Below are 13113 nucleotides of genomic sequence, written 5' to 3'. Positions count from 1 at the left end.
ACAAAAGCCAGTCAATTTTCAGCCAGACAAAAAGCAGGAAGTGAACACTTTCCCTGCCAACTACCGAGCATTCTAAACGACATCCGTGTCAACTTGCCCTCTCTTCCACCATTTTACAATCACTTTCTTTCACTGTTTCCCCTTTTTTCTCCTACCTTCCCTCCGCAATGTCATTAACCTGTTCTCTGCCATTCTCAAACTCACGGTACCACACTCACTCCATCATTCTTCCTCGATTTCTTCACATCTCCATAGTCGTTGCAGCACTTTACCAAGCAGTAGAATGAGGGAGAACGAGGCAAACTCTGTTTACTGTGCCCTGCTGGTGAGGCGTAGGCGTCATGTCACCTTGTCTCCCTGACATTAATGGACCATTAGCATTCATTAGAGCGACAACGTCAACAAACAAGACCGTTCTAATTGACAACTCTGCATAATTACCAATTCTTGGGGACTTTTTTAAATCGTCTGGAACAGGCCAAATAAACAACAGCCGGGATTGAGTTCCGAGCCGCTCAATGGGATGCTAAACTGTTTGTTAATAGGGCTGAGGGGGCAATGGGTGCAGGAGGGTGAAGCCAGGGCTATTCTCAGAGCCCCCGGCACAACGGTCTGAGAACCCTTCTATTGGCTGAGTCATGTTCAGTGGGGAGAAAACATGTTAAAATATACTGAAACGGGGAGTTACTAACTGAACGTATCTAATAGGTTCATTTTTGTTTTCTGTTGCAAAACATTTGAAAAGTTTGCTATGATGTACACTACTGAACAGGACCCTGGTATCAAAGCACATCCTGTGAAATCAGATTAATCTGGCCAGGTGTTTTTACGGAAAATACACATAAGATTTCAAAAATAGAGTACAAAAAATATTGCACCACCTCTCTTAATTAAAACGTACCATACAATACAGCACACGTGTTGACTGTTTGACTAAGCATATGAGGAATTGATGTGTTTTATTCTTCATATAGCATATATATCATTACTTTATACAGTAAGTTCAAAAATTAATGTAGCAATTATGGATACTGGCTTTAAACAGATTTTTATTCTCAGCAGTAGAAAACTTGGGTTGTTACACCATTCAGTCCCATTCCCTGAGATCGAGTTGTCATTAAGGAGCGGTCCTCTGTCAGTGCCAAGTTCTTGAAAGGCTGCTATGACCTTCTTCCTGTGAGGATTGGAATTTACGAGTCAGGAACGCCAGTCCTTGAGAACTGGAATGTGGAAAAAATAGCTTCAGCTAGACGCTAGGCGCAAGAGCACAGATTAGAGCTTGTATGTTTACTACTTAACTTGAGGCCTCTGGAAAAATCTCAATTGCATTTCCTTGATTCCTCATGTCCTCTCTCCTCGCCTCCTTCTCAAAACACTTTGATAGGAAGGTCAGAAGGCCTTCCCCTTTGACCTTCTCATCCAAAGGATTTTGGGAAGGAGGCGAGGAAAGAGAATGAGATGAATAAAGGCAATGCAATTGAGATTCTCCCTCTGACTCCAGTTGAGCTAACCCTGATTCACTGATGTCACCTCCTCACCTCATATATGAACTCAAACACAGACATAGGTCTACAAATGCCATACCAACACATAACCCCAATAAGTCAAGTTCAACACATGCAAAAACCAACAAACTCTGACATGCACATTTAAACAATCACTAACAACATCATAACAACATCATAACATGATTAATAAGGAACAGTGAATATTCTACAAATTAAACAAACTACTCAATCCCATGTATATGCAATAGCAATGCATATAGCCTGCAAAACAAGTATTGAAATGCTGTCAAGTTAAAGCTGCAATATGAAACTTTTGGGGGGAACAGACCAAATTCACATAGAAATGTGAGTTATAGATCTGTCAGTCTCACTGAAAGCAAGCCTAAGAAGCAGCAGATATGTTCTATGTGCGGCATTTCTATGCTTCCCGTTTTTAAGTTTCGTTTTTGCATCTTTTACACCAGCATCAAACAGCTGAAAATACAATATTTTTGGTTATTAAAAATATATTTCACAGCTGTTTAGATGGTACAATGATTCTCTACACTTTACATTGCTTGTTGTATCACAAACTGAAATTGGGCGAACTATTCAAATTTTATGGAGGAGCGATTTCTGCATGCTGCGCCTTTAATGCAATGTTACAGGTTTAAGAGAAACTTAAAGGGGCAATTTGCAGTTCAAACACCAACAAACACCAACATATACAATTATGGAGTAGCCTTCCACAAAGCACAAGCAAATTTTTAAGCAAATATGACATCTATGCCATATAAAATTCTGCCAATTACTGATCTACTAATTGAAGTAAACAAGATGCCACTGAGTAGCGTAAATCAATGTGAACAGCAGGATTTGTTAATAGTCACCTGAAAACATTGTGGGGAATCCGATATGGTAAATAGGGTTCACCCTCTCTGCCCAGTGGGTGAAAACACACTTTGGTGATGAAATTTCACTTCCTTATGTTATAAACTACATTTTACTAAGACAAATATGATTATTCGTTCTGAATTGTTCAGTAAGGTCTTTCTCTTACATATGATTTAAGAAAATATCCCAACGTTGGATTTCGTAACCTTATTCATCAGGTAGTAAGCACCGAGCTCTGCTAACAGAGTGGTGCCGCTTTCTCACAGCGACTTTTGAGGATTTTACATGTTGTGGTGGTTGTCTGAAAAGTTGTTTCCACGGGTCGTAAAAAAATCAATTTAGATGACAGGAGCGGAATTAAATGTAAAAGGCTTTGAAAATAAAAGGTGCTTTGTTAACATTTCACAAAGATATGCTTGTTTTTGTGAGAAATATTCTAGAAATAACAGGAATTTCGCATTAATATAAAAAGCATATATTAAAATACTACACGTCACGTCTCAAAATCAATATATATCTTACCAGTATTCTTTTGGGTGTAGTGGACTACATATCATTCAACTAGTAATTTAACTACATTTTGCAGTAGCTTGGTGGGAGTTAAACTAAATTAAAATCTTTGTTAATTACTTTTTTTGCCATGTAGAAGTGTAGCTAACTACTGGAAGTACATACTACTTTTTTTCTCAAATATAATAGGCAAGAAGTAATAGGCAAGAATTTCCTTTCTTTTTCAGCATCAGACCTGCCTAATTATTTCATAAAACATAGTTTCTTGGTTTTATAGGCTAAATTACACATTCTGCTAAGATCTGACTCCAGAGTGATCTGTTCTTTTAATTGGTAGTCTATGACATTTCAATTTAGATATGATAATTTGGTAACACTTTACATGATACCCAGTGCTAAAACACATTATGACACGGTCATAGCCAGGTCATAACAGCTTTCATAACACTATCCTGACCCATATATTATATATATTTATTCAAATGTGTTTATTCCCTGCCAAGAAGTTTCCTTTCGTTGGAAAGTTTGTTTCTTAAGTCCTTTGTTGTTGTTGAATTCTGTTAATGGTCATGTTTTTTTCCATCATATTTTAAATAACTTGCAGAAAATACACTTCATGACACTGTCATGAAGCATTATGGCCATCCCGTGTAACTTTACTACTTTACTTGGACTACGAAAATACACTTCATGACACTGTCAAGAAGCATTATGGCCATCCCGTGTAACTTTACTACTTTACTTGGACTATGAAAATACACTTCATGACAATGTCAAGAAGCATTATGACCATCATAATCATATAAGCCAGATAGGCATATCATGTACATGCCCTTATGTCAGTAGTCATAAGTCAAAAAGAGGGTGTCCTGCTCCTGAAATCTGCTCATCCTAGTCATCAGCAACAAAGTATTTTGTTAAGTGCATGTCTGACATCAATTTGTGGGCAATGATCTTTTAATATGGTTAGTTTCAGAAAATGTTATATAACATAAACATACTCTAAACAAGTAACCATAAAATAACTATTGTGGTAGGTTTTGATTCTCTTATGTAGGTGTCATAACCAGCCATGAAATTATGCAATATGCTGTATGTCACAACAGGTCTAAATAGAGTGCACTTGGAAAGTATTCAGACCCCTTGACTTTTTCCACATGTTTTACATTACAGCCTTATTCTAAAATCCATTATAGTTTTTCCCATCATCAATCTACGCACAATACACCATAATGACGAAGCAAAAACAGGTTAACAGAAATGTTTGCAAAAAAAAAAAAACACTGAAATATCAAATTTACATAAGTATTCAGACCCTTTACTCAGTCATTTTTTGAAGCACCTTTGGCAGCGATTACAGCCTCGAGTCCTTGACACACCTGTACTTGAGGAGATACTCCCATGCATCTCTCTGCAGATCCTCTCAAGCTCTGTCAAGGTTGGATGGGGAGCGTCGCTGCACAACTATTTTCAGGTCTCTCCAGAGATGCTCAATCAAGTCCGGGCTCTGGCTGGGCCACTCATGGACATTCAGAGACTTGTCCCAAAGCCACTCCTGCGTTGTCTTGGCTGTGTGCTTAGGGACGTTGTCCTGTTGGAAGGTGAACCTTCGCCCCAGTCTGAGGTCCTGACCACTCTGCAGCAGGTTTTCATCAAGGATCTCTCTGTACTTTGCTCCGTTCATCTTTCCCCTCAATCCTGACTAATCTCCCAATCCCTGCCGCTGAAAAACATACACACAGCATGATGCTGCCACCACCATGCTTCACCGTAGGGATGGTGCCAGGTTCCCTCTAGGCTTGGCATGCAGGGCTGAGAGTCATTTAGGTGCCTTTTGGTAAACTCCAATCGTGCTGTCATGTGCCTTTTACTGAGGAGTGGACTCAGTCTTACCACTCTACCATAAAGGATGGTTTGGTGGAGTGCTGCAGAGATGATTGTCCTTCTGGAAGGTTCTCCCATCTCCATAGAGGAACTCTGGAGCTTTGCCAGAGTGACCATTGGGTTCTTGGTCACCTCCCTGACCAAAGCCCTTCTCCCCAGATTGTTCAGTTTGGCTGGGGCGGCCAGCTCCAGGAAGAGTCTTGGTGGTTCCAAACTTCTTCCATTTAATAATGATGGAGGCCATTTCTTTCTTGGGGTCATTTTTTTGTTACCCTTTCCCAGATCTGTGCCTCGACACAATCCGTCTCTGATCTCCTCGGACCATTCCTTCGACCTCCTGGCTCGGTTTTTGCTGACATGCACAGTCCACAGTGGGACCTTATATAGACAGGTGTGTGTCTTTCCAAATCATGTCCAATCAATTGAATTTTCCACAGGTGGACTCCAATCAGGTTGTAGAAACATCTCAAGGATGATCAACAGAAACAGAATGCACCTGAGCTCAATTTCGAGTCTCATAGTAAAGGCTCAAAATACTTATGTTAATAAGGTGTTTCAGTTTTTGATACATTTGCAAAAAAATATATACAAACCTGTTTTCGCTTTGTCTTTATGGGTTATTGTGTGTAGATTGATGAGACATTTTAGTTTAATCCGTTTTAGAATAGGGCTGCAAACGTAACAAAATGTGGAAAATGTCCACGGGTCTGAATACTTTCCCGAATGCACTTTATATGTGTCATGACAGTGTTATGACACTCAGAATTAGAGAAGAAAGAGTTCAACAGCTAGCCTTTCAGCATCCAGCCTAGCTGACGCAATGCTATTTTCCATGTTTTTTACTACTTTTTTCTGTGGCTTTATTTTACTCATTCGTCAAAAAAAATGCGTTTATGATTGGACACCCTCTAATAAGCAACCAATACCAACTCAGCTTTGAAAAAATTACTTGCGAATTAACTCCATTAACTACATGAAATGACAAACAAGATTTCACGAGCTACAGGTAAAAAAAAAACACTAAACAAAACGAATTCACACTGAAGTAAAGCGCAATAGTGTCAATTTGTAACATGCATAATCAGCGATAACCCAATGATCTTATTTCAACTAGTTACACACTGGTGAGCCCAAGTGATGTGTGTAACAGTTGTTGTGTTCGTGGAATCTTACAGGACTAACGTTACATGTTTATCCGATTTGAGTATTGGACCACGGAGATCACTGTATTGCTTCAAATTATCGCCCGTGTAGGTAATGTAGCTCCTCATGAAATACATTATGACATTAAGATGTTATCTGACATTAGGATGCTACACACCCACCACTTTCCAAAGATATGTAACTAGGCGATACTTGATGTGAAAAAGAAAGTCAAAACCATAGCTACCAAGAAATAGACCGCGATAACAACTTCACCTCGGTATGGAGTTGCAAATTATATCAAATCAAGCAAACATGGTTTAAATTGTCCAATCTCACAACTGCTGTATCAGAATGTCGTGTTTGTGTAAAAGAAAGCTACCTGAACAAACGCCCTCCTGAATGTTGTGATTTCTATCCAGGCTCCGTATGCAGCAGCCCGACTCTATCGAACATGTAGAATTTAGGACCCGTTGGAGAAAACGCCAGTGAGAGAGTCATTCACAGATTCCGCCATACTGGATTTTGACTAGCCAATAAATCACGTGTCTTGCGCTATACCTCTGTGGTCGCGCTCTCTTGCATTTCCTTAGGAGGCGGGTTCACCGAATGATGTTTGTCGGCTTGTTTGACACTGGAGTAACTTCATGTTGCCACAGAATGCTGTTCAGGCTGGCTTTCGGAGTGTAATCTGTAACAGTTACTAGTTACCTGTCCAACATTGTAATTAGTAACGTCATTTTTTGGGATTACCCAAATTACTTCCAATTACTATCCCCTCAAAAAGCATGGTTGCGCTCCACGACAAATTCCTAATTTCGTTGCCTACTCGGGACGCCGGTCCGTGAGCGAGTTTAATGTGAGCGGTTCGAGAGATGCAATATGAGGGTGATCACCAATAGCTAATGAGAGCTCGCAAGAGAAGCCAGCGAGATGACGAAGTTGTTTCGCATCACCCAGAATGTGTAGACTGGAGAAGGAGCGATGACTAGGGACAACTACTAGTATGCGTTTGTGCTTGCCAAAGTGTCAAGTTGTTACAGCTCTGACGTTCACAAGCAAGCAATGTTATTCAATTCAAAATGTTGGCTAGATACAGTATTTCAACTCTGTATGGCAATTGTGAATGTCTGACTGAAAACGTTTATGAGGCTGCTTTGAGCCACAGCTAAATTACATTTAATCACATCATTGTTTTCGCGAGACAGCGTTCAGAGTAGGGCAGGTTACGTTCTAAATGTAATCCGTTAGTTACTAGTTACCTGTCCAAAATTGTAATCAGTAATGTAATTTTGGATTACCCAAAATCAGTAACGTAATCAGATTACTTTCCCCTTAAGAGGCGTTAGAAGAAGACACAAATGTATGTTACCAATTGAATGACATCTATTTTTGGATAAAAAAAATTATTAATTAAAGTTTACATAGCTGGCCATATATGGATGTTACATGTTACTTTATGGGTTGATTATGTAGGCTTCGTCTAACCCATTGCTTTCTACTACATATAATAATATGATTTGATTATATATTTACATTAGAAACAAAGTCTATCAGAATTCCAGTCATTCCAATCAATGTTTAAACCCCTTCTTCAAGAATAGGACATGGAAATATGGAAGTATAGATTAGCCAAATTGATTTCCGGTAAAATAACAACTCAATGTTTATATCCCAGGACAAATTAGCTAGCAACAGCAAGCCAACTACCTAAATAGGACAAATTAGCTAGCAACTACAAGCTAGCTAGCTAAATTGCTATAAATGTTTAATGCTTTTCGACCTGTCCCCATATTAATATAATTGGTTCAGAGTTTGTTTTGACAATTCAACCTGCGTATCGTGATCGCGTTTGGTGTGGGGGGACAAAATACATTTGTACACGATGGTGGACGCGTGTCATTGAGAAAACAAGAGTGTCAAAGATTTTTATTCGCGAACATCCTTTCTGAATTTAAAAGTATTCCTCAAAGTAATCAAAAGTATCTGTAATCTGAAAACAATATTTTTGCTGGTAACGTAACGGATTACAGTTACTGCTTTTGTAATCCTTTACTTGTAACGGATTACATGTAATCCGTTACACCCCAACCCTGCACAGAGTGAAGTGAAGAATCTTGTAGGGCAAGGGCAAAGTACGGCCCATGAGCCATATCCGGCTCGCTGGGCACTTCAATCTGGCCCGCGAGAAATACATTTGTATATTTTTTTTTAAATGACAACATTTAAAATGTTCAACCTTGTTTTTTGCCCTTTTTCTCAACATTTTCGTAGTCGAGAGCCCTGTGTCCTCCGAAACACGACCCAGCCAAGCCAAACTGCTTCTTGACACAATGCCCGCTTAACCCGGAAGCCAGCCGCACCAATATGTCAGAGGAAACACTGTACACCTTGTGGCCGTGTCAGGGTGCATGCGCCCATCCCGCCACAGGCGTCACTAGGGCGCAATAGGACAAGGAAATCTCGGCCTGCCAAACCCTTTCCTAACCTGGACGACGCAATTGTACGCTGCCTCATTGGTCTCCCAGTCACAGCCAGCTGTGACACCGCCTGGGATCGAACCGGGTCTGTAGGGATGCCTCAAGCACTGCAATGCAGTGCCTTTGACCGCTGTACCACTCGGGAGGCCACCGCAAATGGATTTTGACAAACAATTGGTCCCCCAAAAAATGCGTCCCTCCGTTGAATTTCAAAATCCCAATTTTGCCCTCGAGCCAAAAAGTTTACCCACCACTGTTGTACGGTGACCCCGTCTGTGCCACATCTTTTAGTGTGAGTGACACTATGTTGGCTGGACAAAAAAAAAACTACAGAAAAGATGGTCATCATCATAGTGCTCTCTGACTTGTGGTCAGATTCGCACAGGTGGAACAAACTTAAACTTCTGTGTTTTTTCAAATGCTGAATTGAAGGTGTCATTATGTATGTTTTTTAGCAAACATCCTTTCTGAATTTAAAAGGAATCAATTTTTTCAAAAGTATATGTAATCTGATTAAAATATTTTTGCTGGTAGCGTAACTGATTAGTTGGGTTTTTTTGTAATCAGATTACATGTAATCAGTTACTCCCCAACCCTGGGGCTATTATATGGCTTTTTAAAATTGCCTATTAAACTGAGATGGGTCCACTTTTACAATTCCCAATATGAAGTAGCTATTCTGATTGTGTTGGGAACATGGCAATTGTATCAATATCAAAACAGTCACTCATAGGTTGTTTTGTTTACAAGAATATTGATTTGATAAAGACTTTCAGGATCTGCTCCTACTTAAGGAGCCAATCATCTTGAAGTCATGACATATTTACATTAAGGTAGACCTACTTAAAAATCATTTGTCAATGGGTGTATAAGTAGTTTATAAGTAGTTTATGAACCGTTATTAATTTTTAGTTTATTTTGTGTCATAAACCATTATAATACATTTGTTGAAATTTTTCATAAACCATTGTAATACATTTGTTGAAATTGTGTTAGTCATTTGGCTGCTTGCCAAGTACTGAGTTTATATATGGCAATAATGACAGTAATAATCAATAACAGTGCAGTCAAAAATAATAATGACAGTGGCTAGAAGCAGTTTCTACTAATGAACCCATTCCTCTTTGTCGTCGGGGTCATTGACGTCAGTCGTTATCTGACGATTTGCTTCGCCACTCAAAAAATGACGTATTGGCGTGGATTAACAAAAAGCACAAGTTAAAAGCAGATTTGGAATTTGTTCACTGCATGTCATAATCCCATAGAAAGCCAATGCATTTTAATGTGGTGGGGAAACACATAAGTATGTACACAGAAACACACGCACGCTCACACACACACACACATACTTGCACACACACACACTCTTTGTGTTCAAAGACGGGAAGACTGCCAGGAATGATGCACAATCATCCAAGCTAAATAGTAGTGTTGTGAATAATGAGAGGTTATGTCAACATACCATTATTTCGATATTTACTATAGAAGAAACATAGATTTCTGGTTCATATGTTTGCAAATGACCTGCATCTGCATGATTACACATGATAATGCTGTTTTGCCTAATGCAGCAGAAGTATTTGAATAAGCGATACCATTACTGGACGGACTAACTCTACAGCATCAGATGGGAGCTGTACTCAACAAAGAGCCTATAGCATCATTATTTCCAGCACATTGTGGAAAAGGCAGGTGGAGCCATCGACATCTACATTCATATATTTTTACATCACTACTGACAAATTATAAATGACGATTTTAAACTACTCTGATTGCTAAGAGGAAAACTCTGGGTCGATGTCTCCACCAGCCTTTTCCATTCACACTGGGCCTCAAGTGTGAGCAGCACACATTTGTGCAGATATTATTTTTATGAGCAATTTCACAAACATTATAGCATTGACCAATGTTTTCATAGCTCTGTTTAGTTATTAATTCAAATGATCATATTAGAAAACATTTTCATAGACAAATCATGTCACTGGTACAGCAGGCTGCTTACCCATCACATGGCATTGTTTGAGTATTTGAGCCATACTTCCCGAATATTTCCTCTTCAAAAATAAAATTCTTATATCACCAGCTCTTCCTCTCGAGCTACAAATAAACAAAACATTTTTTTTAAAGCACAAGTACACCACACTATAGCAGTCTCATCCACTCACATGATAATGTCCACTAAACTGTTTGGCAAGACAATTTCCTGCATTGTAAGTCAAGAGATAACACATTCATTCCCCTCCCAAAATAATGGAAAGGACTCAGTTTTGTTCATGAAGAAACCAGCTCATTCTTCAGTGGATTGCTCAGTGAATGCACATCACCGTGATGATATTACACTCTCAGTGAAGCAAAGGAGAACCGTGCACAGCATTAAACATCAAGCTTCTCTGCTTCTGGCAATGGATGGATGGTTGGATGGATACGGAGATGGATGTCACTGAAGGGAATGGAGGTGTGTTGAGATCTGGAAGTGAGCCCTATTTTGGTCTCAGTCGGAGGAAAATATTATGATTATTTATTATTTCCCTGCGAGGCTTCTGCTTTCTATACCAGGGTACTATGCCACAAAGGTCTCCCATCCACTAACACTATCCAAACCCTGCTGATGTAGACTAGCATACGGTACATTTCAAGCTGGTCCATGCTGGCGGGATTCTTGTCAAACTGGTCTGACCAGCATTGTTTAGCTGGTCAGGCTGGTCGGACCAGCATGGTCTAGCTGGTTCTGCTGGCCTAGCAGGCCTCGTGTTTTGCTGGTGACCTGCCTTCGTTTGTGTTTTCATTTACATTTACATTTACATTTAAGTCATTTAGCAGACGCTCTTATCCAGAGCGACTTACAAATTGGTGCATTCACCTTATGACATCCAGTGGAACAGCCACTTTACAATAGTGCATCTAAATATTTTAAGGGGGGTGAGAAGGATTACTTTATCCTATCCTAGGTATTCCTTAAAGAGGTGGGGTTTCAGGTGTCTCCGGAAGGTGGTGATTGACTCCGCTGTCCTGGCGTCGTGAGGGAGTTTGTTCCACCATTGGGGAGCCAGAGCAGCGAACAGTTTTGACTGGGCTGAGCGGGAACTGTACTTCCTCAGTGGTAGGGAGGCGAGCAGGCCAGAGGTGGATGAACGCAGTGCCCTTATTTGGGTGTAGGGCCTGATCAGAGCCTGGAGGTACTGAGGTGCCGTTCCCCTCACAGCTTTTCGTTAGTGACCAGACTTCACTGTGTTTTGGACACTGGTGACCAGCATAAGCTAAAGCAAAACTAGCATCATATCACATTATGTTGGCTTGCAAAGCAATGTTTAATTCCTATTGGAATCCAGACAGAGTGGATTCCCACAATTTGCATTCAGAATAACTGCCAAGGTCAGAAAGATGAATAAGTAAGACCTCCCTAACCAACTAACCAACCCCATTTTCTTTTCACCAAATATTTGGACATTGTCCCATACAATTCTTGTTCCAAGAATGGTTTAATGCTTTGATTTAATTTTAATTTTGGCTACCTCACTGCAATTGAACACCAACAGAGATATGGGTATAAGACGAGAGACAGTACTTATTTCTCCGCACTAACAATGGGATTCATTGTCCACAGAGCGGAACAGGAGGCTGTCAAGCTCCCCCTATTCATTCATCTCTTTGGATTGGTGTATACATCTCGTTATTGAAATATTTTTTTAAATATTCGATGAGGGAAAGTTAGATGAAAAGTTAGATGCTATGCCAGCCTCATGATTATGCATAGACTCAAATGTCACACTTTCATGTATATCATTACACTCGTAACAACCTAAGCATTACGGAACTATTAGATCAAATAAGTGTCATGGATCAAAATAGCAGTTCATGTTTATCTTGACTAAATTCAACACTCTCTCAAATGTATAGAATAACATGAGATTAGCTATAAAACTGCACATTTTTCTCGCCGCCCCGTAACAATATGTGTGGAATTACAGGAAATTAGCTTTAAAACAGCCACATTTTCTCTTAGCCTCATGGCAAAATGTGTAAAATAGCATGAGATTATCTATAAAACTGCACATTTATCTCTTTGCCCCATGACAAAATGTGTAGAATTGAAGAAAGTTAGCTATTTAACCGAAATAACTGGGGGTGGGGGGCCCTTGCTCAGATCTTGCGGGGTGCCCCGCGAAACTGCAGTATGCCACTGGCTGGGAAATATGGTAATGATGAGCGTGGTGTTGCAGACCAGAAAAATTCTGATTACTTTCAGTGTCAACCTCACTTGGGATTAGAAATGATAGAAATGGGATAAATAGAACGGACTTCTAAGCTCTAACCCTGGCAATTTGACTGGTAAACTCATGGATTCACTCGCAATGGCTGCCTGGTATTGTGATGCAATCATTTCCATGGTATTTTGAAATGTTCTATCAACTGATGCTGGACTGTCATGGTAATGTATACTGAACAAAAATATAAACCCAACATGCAAACATTTCTACGATTTTACTGAATTCATATAAAGAAATCAGTCAATTGAAATAAATTCATTAGACCCTAATCTATGAATGTTTGTAAATGTCTGTGAATTATGTCTTTTCAACTTTCATTCAGAACTGAAAATGTACCTGAATTCAATGTCCGAAAAATACATAGTTCAACTTTAATTCGGAACTGAAAATGCACCTGATTTCAGCATCCGGAAAGGATGTATTTTCAACGCCCGGAAAATATGCATT

General features: G+C 39.6%; 1 protein-coding gene across 1 annotated transcript in view; it reads right to left on the bottom strand.

The window, feature by feature from the left end:
• The window catches only part of hdac4 (histone deacetylase 4), a 261320-nt gene extending 254859 nt beyond the window's left edge, over nucleotides 1-6461 (bottom strand). The window contains exon 1 of the mRNA XM_046359569.1: nucleotides 6301-6461. The gene's annotated coding sequence lies outside the window, so the exon portion shown is untranslated. The remainder of the gene's footprint in view (nucleotides 1-6300) is intronic.
• Nucleotides 6462-13113: the final 6652 nt, after the last annotated feature.

Source organism: Oncorhynchus gorbuscha, linkage group LG01 (assembly GCF_021184085.1).
Source record: "Oncorhynchus gorbuscha isolate QuinsamMale2020 ecotype Even-year linkage group LG01, OgorEven_v1.0, whole genome shotgun sequence".
Taxonomy (NCBI): Eukaryota; Metazoa; Chordata; class Actinopteri; order Salmoniformes; family Salmonidae; genus Oncorhynchus; species Oncorhynchus gorbuscha.
This window is presented reverse-complemented; position numbering and strand designations above follow the sequence as displayed.